Raw genomic sequence first — 14391 nt, forward strand, 5'->3', positions numbered from 1 at the left:
GTGATTCTGGCTGAGGTCACCTAGCGGTGGTCGACCGGTGGGTGGGCCGGCCTGGAGGGTCCCAGGTGGGTTTACTCAAGTGTGTGGCACGATGGAAAGGGCTGCTGGAAGACTGAGCGTAGCTAGGGCTAAAAGCTGGAGTATTTGCCCACGGCACCTCTAGCTTGGCAATCTCAGAACAGTGGGACGTATTACATAGCAGCTTGGGTCTCCCCAAGAGAATGTTCTGCGAGACAGGAATTGAAAGCTGCCAGGGTCTTGGGGCCTGGCTCTGGAAACTGCCACAGAGTCAGTTCTTCCATATTCTCTTGGACAGAGCAGTCACAGCGCACCCCCCAACCCCCAATTAGAGCAGATAGCAGAGGGGGATGTTCCATGGAAGAAATGACAAAGAATCTGCAACCATCTTTGATCCACCTTGGAGCATGAGAAAGGAAGATGTTTTGCATACAGACTGTGATAGAGTGCTCTGCAAAACCCCCTGGGCTTTGATCAGGCACCTTTGTGCCACTTCCTCATTCAGTCAGTCAGTCAACAGAGTGTGCGTCCTCTGAGTCAGGCTCAGGGCCTCACTTCAAAAAATAAAGAAAATCCCTGAAGGAGCCCACGGTTTTCTCCCTGCTTCAGTGGCTTGGTCTGTGCAAGAGCAGAATTGTCTTCTGTGTTGCTAAACTAATGTAGCACCTGCTTTCAGGTCTCATACATTTGGCTGGCTGCATTTTGGGGAGGAAGGCTTCAGTTTATTGTTTTAATTCTTCAGACTTTGCCTTATGACTCACATGAAGCAAGATACATGGGTAGCTTCCTTTCCATGTGGATGGAAATGAGTAGTTTTAACAGTTCCAGAAATCTTTCTTACAGGGGGCTGGGGGTATTAGGGTAAACACTATTTTTTCTTTTAGTTATATCTGATACTTTCAAAAATATACATTGACTGCCGTAGGTAAATAATGTATTTCTCATCAAATAAATTCTAAAATATAAAGTATCTACACTGAGTGAAATTTAAAAAACATGATGAATTAAAAGAATTCCTTATACATAGCCTTTGAAAATGTGGGAAATGAATATAAATTGTGCTTTGTTGTTCCGTTGAACTGTCCTCTAAATTTGAGGAATACAACTTTGTAATATAACCATCGTTGTGCTTCTTTTACCCTGAGGATTTATGCCTGGACTTTCACGGTTATTTCAGGGTAGCATTTGTTTATACTGTTTTTAGATATACAGTATCATGTTTCTTAGCAGGAAATGATTGTATTATGGTTTTCTGTCTTTAGATAATAATTCTATTTGGAATAATTTGTCTATTTTATAACATAGAGTAATATAAATAGTATTAGAGTAGCATTTATACGTTTTAATGTTTTTTTTTCCCCCGCAAAGAATGACTTGTGTCTCAGTTTCTGCCTCATTCTGTGTTTCTCTTTCTTCTACCCCACCTCCTCCTTTCCCACAGAAAGTATTTCTGAAAAGGGGTGGAGAAAAGTGCCCCAAATTGTTTCCTTTATTCCAACCGTAGGTGCCTTTGAACCAGAATGTTAGTATTGATGGTTCATATTACAGAAATACCAACCAAGTTCCTTAAATGCTGATCCCTAGAGGCTGTGGAACTTGGAGTATTTTGCTGCATGACGGTGTTGACTCCACTGTACAGGACCTCGGGGAGGAACGCTGTCCAGATTTGCTCCCAGAGGCTCCTGTAGTTCAGCTTTGAATGTGCGACTGCGCACGTGTGTGTGTGTGTGTGTGTGTGTGTGTGTGTGTGTGTGTGGTTAGAGGAGGAGAAGAAGATGGAATGGATGGTTCTGATGTCTTTTTATCTTTATTATGGATACAGGAAAAAAGGTCTAAAGAGACTTCTTTAAGTCGTGGCAGACGTGTCCCCCCATCCAGAAGGCCGTACAGTAAATGGTGTTGGAGTGTTTGATGACAGTGGCATTTGCCAAGATGTCTGATTGTTCAGGTGTGGATTAGTGGATTATGTGTATCACCTTTGTGGGTTTTTTTTTTTTTTTTAACCTCTTTCTTTTGGTGCTTTGCACTTAAGCCTCACTATTTGCACTTAAACCAGGGTGGGCAGGGAAATGGATTAGAAGTAAAAGTGACATTTGGCTCACCTGTTTAGCTGCCTTCCAGAACCTGGTAGGAAGGTAGAGGGACGGAGGCAATGGTGGTCCTGATGCACTCTGAAGATGGTCTGTTCCATTTGTTCCTTCTGTCCCACTCCCTGTTCTACGTAGTCAACAACTTCCTGAATATCCTTTGCTTTCTGGGCACTTTGTAATTCCCCTGGCCTTCCTCTAGTTTGCAGGAGGGCCCTAGCTGTCCAGCCTGTCTTCTTGAAGTCCCTGCCCAGCAGGCAGGCCCTGACCTTCCTATCAAGGGAGAATTTCTGGGAGAGAGGCCCCTTCCTAGACTCCATCTCTGTGATAGGAAAGGAAGTTGGTAAATTTTAATAAGTAGAATGAATTTGTTCCTAATTCTTGGGAAGTCATCAGTACTCTGTATATTTTTATCATTGTTAAATATATGATAAATGTGAAAGGTCCTTATAAGTTATATGCCATGTAAATATTGTTTTCTTTTTCCTTTTTCTTCTCCTTCTCTCTCTTCTTCTTTTTTCTGTTTCTGTGCCATTGTTCCTCTAGGCATGTAGTCTGATGTTGTGCTGTGGAGAAAACAATTTCTCGGTTCTTGTTCCACAGTCTGACGTACACCTCACAATGCCAAGGGCTCAGATGTTAACTTGTCACTGAAATCATGCCAGAGGTATTAACAAAATGAAGTTGAGGAAAGTCTGATTACAGATCTGAAGTGAACCTCCATTATTTCAGGATGGAATATTATTATTTTTTCATTCCTTCTTTTATCTCTTCATTTGTTTATTCACCCAACATTTATGTTGTGGGAAATAATAAAAAGATAAGTGGGACGTGGCTGGCTTCAGATAACTTACATTTTAGCAAAGGAGACAAAATGATGAACTCTAATCCAGATTGGTGGCCAGAGGATAAATTCAAACCATTCCCTACTTCGTGGGGTCCCAGTGGCTGCAGTCTTTCACTTTCATAGCTGGAGCAGGGACCAGATGCACCAGAGCCCAGAGTTCTGTGAAAATGAGCATAGGGTGCTTCTTTCTTTCTTTTCCTCATTCCCACAGGCCAACAGGTTGTGGAATAGCTACAGAACTCGGATCAAAGGGCCGGTGAGGTTTGCTATCTCCCCTGATTAGGAATCTTTTGAAGTAGGAGAGTTTTGTTAAAAATGATCCCTACCGTTTAGCATTGGCTGCTGTAGCAACAGAGTTGAACTGCTTGTATCTGATAATTGATGAATTATCTTAGAATGTGGCAGGTGCTCCAAGGGCAGGGGTGCCACGAGCCCAAGGGGATCCCAGCCAGGTCTGCAGTACATGGCCTTATTAGGAAAGTGGAACTTTCTCTGCTTTCAGCGTCTATCACAGACATTATGGAGAGTGAATTCTCATGAAAGACGTTCTCCATTGTCCATGATAATGAGTTTTATTTTTGCTAAGTTTTCCGAAAAGCCGCGAAGCGGTTTCAGGGTCATCTAAGAAACGGCAACCCTAGAAAAGAAAGCAATTCTCAGTTGAAGATGTACTTCTTGCTACCTTCATATTAAAAAAAAAAAAAAGTTAGAATTCAGTTTATGAAGTTTTTTTAAGTAAAAAAATAGTTTTTAACTTTTAAAAGTATAATTTCGTAGTTTTTTTGTTTTCTCTGAGATGAGAGAAAGCATTTTACTAACTGAAAGAATCCAGACTCAAAAGACTTCATAATGGGACTTCCCTGGCGGTCCAGTGGTTACACTCTGTGCTTCCACTGCTGGGAGCACCGGTTCGATCCCTGGTCAGGGGACTAAGATCCAGCATGCCTCGCGGTGCAGCCGAAAAGAAAAAGGAAAAAGAAAAAAGACTTCACAATGTATGATGCCATTTATGTGACATTCTGGAGAGGGCAAAACCATAGGCACAGAGAACAGATGAGTGGTTGCTAGAGTTAAGGATCGGGGAGGGGCTGCCTACACAGCAGAGGCACTAGGGGGTTTGGGAGGGATGGCACAGTTCTGTGTCTTGCTTGCAGTGGCTGTTTCACAACTGTATTATGTATTTGTCAAAACTTAGAACTGTACAGTTTCACAGAGTGAATTCGACTCTAAATAAAGATAATAATAAAGTAAAAGTGTCGCACAGAAAAAACACATTCATTGTAGTAAATGTTTAAAGTAATCAAAACCAAGAAAGAACGTAATCATCACTTACACTCTTACCTAAAGAGAGCAGCTATGAAGATGTTGGTGATTTCTCTCCAGTCTTCGTATGTATCCAGGTGTATTTTGTTTTTTAAAACAAAATTTGTAGTAGAGAATACTACTGTTTGTTATCTCTTTTTCTTAATATATTGGGAAGTCATTTATTTACTCTGTATCAGCCATGGAAGTTGTGCTGTGATTTTGGACACATCTATTCTAAGCTGCCTGGAATCCTTTCTACAACGGTTCTGGACATAAATTTTAAAATACTATGAGCCACACATGCCCACAAGACTATAGACTATTCTGCTGTTACAGCTTAAAAACCAACACAATATTTGCTCAGTATCATAAAGGGCATGTTTACAACTTTACTGGAGGAAATGGAAAATTTGAGTAACTCGTAAGAAATTGAGAAACAGGCTTCTCAGTCCCTATTTGCCCCTCTGAAAGAACAATTCCTTGACATAAAAACAGACTCTTGCCTTCATCTGGGGAGGGTATTTCGTTGTATTATTCATTTAAATATGAAGCTGGGGGACCTTCTGCCTCAAAGATGATTTTAACCTCGAGGACTTCCCATCAGTCCCCAGGGCCTGGAAGAGTCTTAAGTGAAGAAGCCTTCGCTCCCTCTGCGTTGTTGGGAAATGGTTATTATTCCCAGGCAGACTCAGCACTGCTTTTACCCCCATCCTTCCCTTAACTGAGGCTCAGTGGACAGGAGAAAGCAGCTTGTCAAACAAAAATGCTGACTAAGCCCGGCCTCTGGTTGCCGGGGCAACAGGGACAAGGGGCGAGGGCTTGGGCAGGAGGCCTCAGAATTCTTTTGGCAGGTCTCACAGATTTTTGTTGGGCTTGACAGCCACTACCGGGTCTGGCTGGCCAGCTGGCCGGCCTCTGGCAGCCATTCCTGACCGAGGGCCCGGGGGAGGGACACACCCGGCTGTGAGCAGCACTGGGCCAGGGAAGGTTCTGAGGTCTGTTTTTTGTCATGTGAAGAATAGCTATTTAGAGACGTTAAAAAGTGTCATATCATCGCCTAAGTAGTGGCTGCTTCACAGAGTCTTGCCTTCAGCACATGGGGCTATAATTTCCTTTTAGAAAAGCATTTCAGAGAATTAGGTTTCAGGATTGACTGCAACATCAGAGGTCATGCTGTCCACCCAGGGTGTGGATCCCTGTAGAGTACGTTCATTCATTCATTTGTTCAACATGCTCTAGGCACTAAATGCACAGCAGTGAACGAATAGGCTTGGTCCCTACCCTCAAAGGGCTTCCATTCTAACTGCTGTCAGTGTTCTATTTGCCTACAAGTCCCAGAAATAATCCATTTTCTGAAAAATACCAATTCTTTTAAAAGGAACCCTTTTGAAAGATATTATAAACCAAACACATTTAAAATTGTTATTTATTTATTTGCTTTTAAATATTTATTTTTTTATACAGTTTTTAAAAAATTTTTATTGAAATACAGTTGACTTACAATGTTGTGTTAGTTTCAGGTATACAGCAAAGTGTTCAGTTATACATACATATATATATATATTCTTTTTTAGATTCTTTTCTATTATAGGTTATTACAATTTTTAAATTCATTTTTAAAGGTTTTTTCATTTACAGTTATTACAGAATATTGGCTGTATTCCCCATGTTGTACGATCCATCCTTGAGCCTATCTTATTCCCCGTAGTTTGTACCTCCCACTCCTCATCCCTGTATTACCCCCGACCTCTGTACTGGTAACCATTACTTTGTTCTCTATACCTGTGAGTCTGCCTCTCTTTTGCTATATTCACTATTTGTTGTATTTTTTTAGATTCCACATATAAGTGATATTGTACATTATTTGTCTTTCTCTGTCTTATTTCACTTAGCATAACACCCTCTAAGTCCATCCATGCTGCTACAAATGGCAAAATTTTGTTCTTTTTTATGGCTGAGTAGTACAAACACACTTTTTTAAATGGAGGTTCACCAGGTTTGCACAAATGCAAAGCATCTTCGTATTTCGGATCTTGATAAGATCAGAGGTACGAAGAAATACTCCATCTTGAAATCCATTCAGCTGTTTTTCTTAAGTAAAGAGGAGACTATCTAAATTATATAATGTTTTCCTTAATTCAATTCTAAAGGATAACAGAGATTATGGAGCAACACAAGATTGCTATATACATCCTGAATTAAAAGAGCATCAAACAGGCCATGGATAATAATTATGGACTCAACAAATGTCTTCCCCGACGTGTCAGAGTTTCGACAGTCTGAGTCTGGCAGCTGAGCTTGTGTGATGAGGTATTTCCAAAAGGGAGGCTCCAGGAAATGTGACAGTGAATTTCTAGAATCCCTTAGCACAGAGTTAAAAAGAGATTTACATTGGGCATGCTTTTTTTTTTTTTTTTTTTTTTCCTTATAAAGAAGGTGAATAATTCAGCATTCTGCCTCTGAAGTCTGGGGAGGTTTCGGCAGAGAGAGCAACTTCTCTGCACCAGAATAACTGTTTTCATGTTAGGATTTCAAAATATTGTCTTTTTTTTTTTTGTCTTTCATTTGTTTCTACTCACCCCACCCTTTCTAATTAAAACAATGCAATCTTCCATTTTTGTAGTATCCCTGGCCACACACACCTAAATCGAGCAGGCACCCTCAGAAGAGGTTATTGTCTTTCCTTTCTCTTTGAAGTACATTCCAGGGAGGGCCAGGGCTGGCTGGCGGGAGGCGCTCCCTTAGCCCGGGATGGACAGGGCTGCAGGATGCTTTCAACTGCTGTTGACTTTCTCACCTCCTCTCTTGATTTATTCCACAGGCAGGCTGCAGGCCAGTGGGGAGCTGGAAGGAAAGGAGGTTTGAAGTTTGCTTCCAAGGACACCTTCCTCTTACAGCTGGGCCTTTGTCTTTCACACCCCTCCAGCTATGTGACCCACCACCCCCTCCCCCAGCCACTAGGAGAGGGTGCTTTTAAACCCGCATATAATTATTCGTTTTAGGGAGCTAGATGGAAGACCACAAACTCTGAAAGAGATTCTCAAGCCTTTATTTTGCAACAGTCTTTCCACCCCCAGCTTGGATGTAGAGAAAAAATAAAGTTGTGGTGGAGCAGGGTAGGGGTGAGGTTACCAGGGGCAGCTTTCCAGATCTTTCTGAAATTGGCCTTTAAATTCTGAACTTATAACTTTGCTGGATGTGCTTTTGAATTCCCAGGATACTAGCTCCACCCTTATACATTGAAAAGGATCAGAGACTATGTCCAGTTCCATCTCTTTTCCAGTTCAGAGAGGGAAACTGTGTTCAGGACAGTGAAACAGGCCACTTCATTAAATCCTCTAAACTGCCCGAAGGAGGGGGATTGGTATTTCTGTTTTATAGCTGGGAAAACAAGCTCAGAGAAATGAAATAACATGCCCAAGTCCCATAGCCAGTAGGTGAAAGGGCTGAAAATTTGAGGTCTGCCGACCTCAATCTTTGGCTTTCCTCTCTTTGCCACTGTCTGTGTAGTGGCTATGACAACAGACTCTGGGGCCAGATCCTGGGAAAGTTGCTTAGCCTCTCTGTGCCTCAGTGTCCTCATCCATAAAATGGAGACAGCTGGGTTGTCATGAGGATGAAATGAGATATAGTATGTTAAAGCACTTAGGACAGTGCTTCACAAGTAGTAAGTGATACGCAAGTATTAGCTAACATCTCCACCTCCTAAAACATTTAACACCATGAGTAAGTAGCTTATTCTAGTAACTGCCTCACTGTGCCAGGTTCTTGATAAATATGCTTTTTAATCTTTATAACAGCCCAGCAAGATAAATCTTATGTCTTTTTTTTTTCTTTTTCTTCAGATGAACAAACTGAAAGGTTAAAAATGTACTCCAAAATGTTATAGCTAGGGAGTAGCTCAGCTGGGATTTGAGCTTTCATCATTCTGAATCCAAGGACACTTTTTCTCCTGTGCCAAGCCCTGGTCATATCCAGTAGCATTTAACCCTCAACAACTGCTTGAAAATTCCAGTGGCCAGTAGCGCAGAGAATTGAGAAGCAGCCAGTTCTATCACTGAAGGAACTACTAACTACAAAGCCCTCCATCAGATCTGCCTCCAGTCTGGGGTAGAAGGAATCTTCCTTCTTCCGTGTGGCAGTCAATAATAGCTTGAGAGCCATGGTGTGCCACAAGTCTCTCTTAAACAGTCCCCTTGCTTCTTCATAGGACATGACACTCTGACCGCTCCCTATCCTGATTTTTCTCCTCTGGTCACTCTTTGTAAAGATCGTGACAAGGTGTAGAACAGCCTTGCACATGGAGATTGGTAGGTCTAGAGAAGGAGTGCAGACGACTTGAGTTGGAAAGAAGGTTTGGAGCATGTAGATATCGGGGAGATGGACCCCACGAGGCTTGGCCCTTCTGCATCATTTTCTGTTGGAGTCTGTCTCCCCTGCTAGAATCCCTGAAGAGGCAGGACACTGTCTGTATTTTTCATTGCTGTATCCTTGTTGCCGAGAACACTACCTGGCACCTGGTAGTCTCCGTGGTATTTTTAAAAAATAAATACAGGAGCAAATGAATGAATTGTTGTGGGGACTGAGGGAGACAGTGGACTGAGATTTGGAGCTGGGAGAAGGGGTGATGGCATTAGGAGAAAGCTTGACGTCAGCAGGAAGAGCTGCTTTGGGGCCGGGTGAGGAGTGTACTGTGAGACATGGAGTTTCAGACCCCAGCTGGATGCGTTATTTTGGACTTCAGGGGTGGGAAAGGGGCAGGTAGTGGTTTGCTGTGGTTATGGTTGTCAGGGAAGGCATCCTGGGAAAGGTGATGTAACAGAACCCCTAAGGGTGGGGGGATATGTCTTGATGAAGAGGGACCCAAAGTACCGAGGAACTTCAGGAAACTGAAGACTTGTTTGGGAGGATAGGGTGGGTGGGAGTGGAAGGGACACTGGGAAAGGATCTTGCTGAACTGGAGTGGAGGTAGGAGATGAGACAGACCAAGGGGCTCAGGTGTGCCTCCAGCTTAGCGTTTGTTATCCTGCCTGCACTGGGGGGAGCTGGGGAGGGAGCACAGGGTTAGGGCAGCTGCGCTGCCAGCTCTGAGTTGGAGACCTGAGTCTTGTCCTAGACCAGCCTTGTTCAACTGTCCCCATTTCCAGGGGTGGGAAAGGGGCAGGTAGTGGTTTGCTGTGGTTATGGTTGTCAGGGAAGGCATCCTGGGAAAGGTGATGTAACAGAACCCCTAAGGGTGGTACCGAGGAACTTCAGGAAACTGAAGACTTGTTTGGGAGGATAGGGTGGGTGGGAGTGGAAGGGACACTGGGAAAGGATCTTGCTGAACTGGAGTGGAGGTAGGAGATGAGACAGACCAAGGGGCTCAGGTGTGCCTCCAGCTTAGCGTTTGTTATCCTGCCTGCACTGGGGGGAGCTGGGGAGGGAGCACAGGGTTAGGGCAGCTCTGAGTTGGAGACCTGAGTCCTGTCCTAGACCAGCCTTGTTCAACTGTCCCCGTTTCCACGTCAGTCCACTTAGTCCAGTGCCCCATCTGCAGCCTTTGCTTCTGCTTCTCCTTCAGTCTTGACTCCCTCATCGTGGTCAAACTAAAGTCAGGTGTTTGCCTTTCATTTCTGCCCGTGCAAGGGCAGCGGAGGTCACGTGGTAGCCAAAATCATACTGCGTCTGGGGCTTAATTTTATACTTAAATTTAGTTTCTTTTCTTTTTCTTTTTAAAATAAAAATCCTTCTTTCTTTGGATGGGGACGTGTTAGTGAGGTTAGTTCTTTTATTTCCAAACCTTCGATTTTGTATTGCTATTCTTCTTCAATGTATGAACAGAAATAGGAAACTATTTTCATTCAAAAAAGGCTAGACCTTTACAAATTCTAAATATGGGGATTTCCCTGGTGGTCCAGTGGTTAAGACTCCAAACTTCCACTGCAGGGGGTGCAGGGTCCATCCCTGGTTGGGAAAGTTCCACATGCCACGCAGTGTGGCAAAAAAAAAAAAAAAAAAAAAAAAAAATCTAAATATGGAACTTATATTATAAAATATAATTGAGTGAAATGAAACTTCTCACCATTCTCCACTTATATTAAAAATCAATTTTATGTTATACAAAAAGGTTTATAAACCTCTCCTCGGTAAAAATTAAAAAAAAAGTTATATTCCTAGCCTTGCTGACTCGTGATGAATTTCACATTTGGTGTAACCCTTCCAAGGTGAAAGTTGACCAGGAAAAGGTGTCAGACCACTCAAAGTGGGTCAGTTCCATGTGCTAGTGTGACTTTTAAGATTGTTTATTTTTGTTTTTGCTTTTGTTTTGTTTTCTGGGATTGGAATACAGAACATGAGATGATAATAATACTTAGTTAACATTTATTAAGTGATCTCGTGTGCCAGCACTGCTCTAAGTACCCTATATGTGTTATCTCATTTTATCACCACAGCTGCCCTGTTGGGTGGATGCTATTATTATTCTCACTTTACCAATGAGGAACAAAGAAATTAGATAACTGGCTGGGAGGTGGCGTGGCCAGGGTTCCAATCCAAGCATTAGGACCTGGAATCCTTGCTCCTTACCACTCAGCCCTCCTGCTCATCTTCTGTGTTGGGAGCAGGAAAAACACCATGGGATCATTTCATTAGGACGGAGTTTGAGCCTGGCTAGTTGGGATCTATACAGTAGACTGTTGTTTTACTCATACTTGTGGTTGAAGATGAGGATTGAATGATCTTAGTTAATTTTTCCTTTTATTATTAATTATAATTTAAAATATTTCCATTTGAATTCCAGCAATATTTCTCATTTCTTCGTTGAGTGAATATTTATCAAGTGCCCACTATATGCCTGGGTTGTTATACACAGTGGGGATACAGAAGTGAACATGACAAACAAGATCCCTTTCCTCTCTTTACATTCTAAAGAGAAAGACAGACAGTAAATATATAAGTTGCCATCAAGAACACTGAATGTAATCTCTGACGAGATGGCATCTGTTGAGACAGACATCAATGAGGGAGTGAACTTCAGGAAGATCTGAGGAGAGTGTTCCAAGCAGAACGAACAGTTGGAGCAGATGCCGGAAGTGGGAGGAGCAGATGCCGGAAGTGGGAGGAGCAGATGCCGGAAGTGGGAGGAGCAGATGCCGGAAGTGGGAGGAGCAGATGCCGGAAGTGGGAGGAGCAGATGCCGGAAGTGGGAGGAGCAGATGCCGGAAGTGGGAGGAGCAGATGCCGGAAGTGGGAGGAGCAGATGCCGGAAGTGGGAGGAGCAGATGCCGGAAGTGGGAGGAGCAGATGCCGGAAGTGGGAGGAGCAGATGCCGGAAGTGGGAGGAGCAGATGCCGGAAGTGGGAGGAGCAGTGGGAAGGGAGTAAAGGAGTGAGGGCGTCGTGTCCGAGACAAAGGAGGAGACGTGGACAGGGCTGTCAGGCAGGCTTTGTGGGCCACCGTCCAGGTGGGATAGGGAGCCAGTGGGTTTAGAGCCAGGGGCCAACATAACCTTCACAGTGGCTGCTGTGACGTAAGAATAATCTTAGAATAATCTCGAAGAAAGTGTTGCCCCCTCAGAAAACTTTCTAACTCAGACTGGCCTAATTTATATTGCAAAGTTAGTTTTCAGGTATATTCAACACCTTTTCTGTATTCTCTCTCCCAAGTTAGTCATTCGGAGGCGAAAATGATAGTGCGAGCCCCCTACAGGCAGAACAGAGCATTGCCTTTTAGGATGCCGTGGGGGTCAAGTCCTCAAAGTAGTTAGGGAAACATCGATGCTGAGGGATGGAACTTCAGTTATCTCTCATTTTAAATAGAGGGGACAGATGTGAAATGGCACCATGAAACATTTTCCCTGATATATAATAGTATAGGTTCTTCCAGCTTTGGTTATTATAAATAGTTCTTTTGAATTTCATTTATACATTTAGCCACACACAAGCATTCTTTTAAAATGCATATTGTATCTATTTGACCTATTCCGAGAGTAATTTAAATGAAGAGGAAAGCTTAAAATATCAGAAACTAGATATTTTTCTTACAATTTAAACTTTTATTTTCATATGATATGTCATTAGAGGTGACAAATAATTCATATATACATTGTATCTATATTTTTTTCCCCAGTGAAGTTCCAGAAATGATTCTTACTATATTTAAATGCAGACCACCTGGAAACTGCAAATTCAACTAGTGTTCTTAAGATATATGGTGATAAAATTGTATCACATGTAAAGAAATGCAGCAGTCTCTTCAAGCTGTATGTTTAAATGGGTATCCGTTTAGGGGTAAACTCCACATTTATTCAGAAAGTTTGGAGAATCGGAATATTCTAGTTACAGTTGATTTTTTTGGATAATGAAGGTTATTGCCCAAAGAATCTTTGCATTTACAGTTTATAAAAAAAAAAAAGTTATATTCCTAGCCTTGCTGACTCGTGATGAATTTCACATTTGGTGTAACCCTTCCAAGGTGAAAGTTGACCAGGAAAAGGTGTCAGACCACTCAAAGTGGGTCAGTTCCATGTGCTAGTGTGACTTTTAAGATTGTTTATTTTTGTTTTTGCTTTTGTTTTGTTTTCTGGGATTGGAATACAGAACATGAGATGATAATAATACTTAGTTAACATTTATTAAGTGATCTCGTGTGCCAGCACTGCTCTAAGTACCCTATATGTGTTATCTCATTTTATCACCACAGCTGCCCTGTTGGGTGGATGCTATTATTATTCTCACTTTACCAATGAGGAACAAAGAAATTAGATAACTGGCTGGGAGGTGGCGTGGCCAGGGTTCCAATCCAAGCATTAGGACCTGGAATCCTTGCTCCTTACCACTCAGCCCTCCTGCTCATCTTCTGTGTTGGGAGCAGGAAAAACACCATGGGATCATTTCATTAGGACGGAGTTTGAGCCTGGCTAGTTGGGATCTATACAGTAGACTGTTGTTTTACTCATACTTGTGGTTGAAGATGAGGATTGAATGATCTTAGTTAATTTTTCCTTTTATTATTAATTATAATTTAAAATATTTCCATTTGAATTCCAGCAATATTTCTCATTTCTTCGTTGAGTGAATATTTATCAAGTGCCCACTATATGCCTGGGTTGTTATACACAGTGGGGATACAGAAGTGAACATGACAAACAAGATCCCTTTCCTCTCTTTACATTCTAAAGAGAAAGACAGACAGTAAATATATAAGTTGCCATCAAGAACACTGAATGTAATCTCTGACGAGATGGCATCTGTTGAGACAGACATCAATGAGGGAGTGAACTTCAGGAAGATCTGAGGAGAGTGTTCCAAGCAGAACGAACAGTTGGAGCAGATGCCGGAAGTGGGAGGAGCAGATGCCGGAAGTGGGAGGAGCAGTGGGAAGGGAGTAAAGGAGTGAGGGCGTCGTGTCCGAGACAAAGGAGGAGACGTGGACAGGGCTGTCAGGCAGGCTTTGTGGGCCACCGTCCAGGTGGGATAGGGAGCCAGTGGGTTTAGAGCCAGGGGCCAACATAACCTTCACAGTGGCTGCTGTGACGTAAGAATAATCTTAGAATAATCTCGAAGAAAGTGTTGCCCCCTCAGAAAACTTTCTAACTCAGACTGGCCTAATTTATATTGCAAAGTTAGTTTTCAGGTATATTCAACACCTTTTCTGTATTCTCTCTCCCAAGTTAGTCATTCGGAGGCGAAAATGATAGTGCGAGCCCCCTACAGGCAGAACAGAGCATTGCCTTTTAGGATGCCGTGGGGGTCAAGTCCTCAAAGTAGTTAGGGAAACATCGATGCTGAGGGATGGAACTTCAGTTATCTCTCATTTTAAATAGAGGGGACAGATGTGAAATGGCACCATGAAACATTTTCCCTGATATATAATAGTATAGGTTCTTCCAGCTTTGGTTATTATAAATAGTTCTTTTGAATTTCATTTATACATTTAGCCACACACAAGCATTCTTTTAAAATGCATATTGTATCTATTTGACCTATTCCGAGAGTAATTTAAATGAAGAGGAAAGCTTAAAATATCAGAAACTAGATATTTTTCTTATAATTTAAACTTTTATTTTCATATGATATGTCATTAGAGATGACAAATAATTCATATATACATTGTATCTATATTTTTTTCCCCAGTGAAGTTCCAGAAATGATT

General features: G+C 42.2%; 1 protein-coding gene and 1 long non-coding RNA gene across 2 annotated transcripts in view; both read left to right on the forward strand.

The window, feature by feature from the left end:
* Window positions 1-14391, forward strand: part of WWTR1 (WW domain containing transcription regulator 1) — a 142510-nt gene that overhangs the window by 116475 nt on the left and 11644 nt on the right. The gene's annotated exons all lie outside the window — the stretch shown is intronic.
* Window positions 1864-9397, forward strand: LOC114486170 (uncharacterized). Its single transcript, XR_003679482.1, has 4 exons — window positions 1864-1966; window positions 2652-2772; window positions 6408-6567; window positions 7079-9397. It is a non-coding gene; the product is annotated as an uncharacterized lncRNA (long non-coding RNA).

The sequence above is a fragment of the Physeter macrocephalus genome, chromosome 1 (genome assembly GCF_002837175.3).
Source record: "Physeter macrocephalus isolate SW-GA chromosome 1, ASM283717v5, whole genome shotgun sequence".
In the NCBI taxonomy this organism is placed as follows: Eukaryota; Metazoa; Chordata; class Mammalia; order Artiodactyla; family Physeteridae; genus Physeter; species Physeter macrocephalus.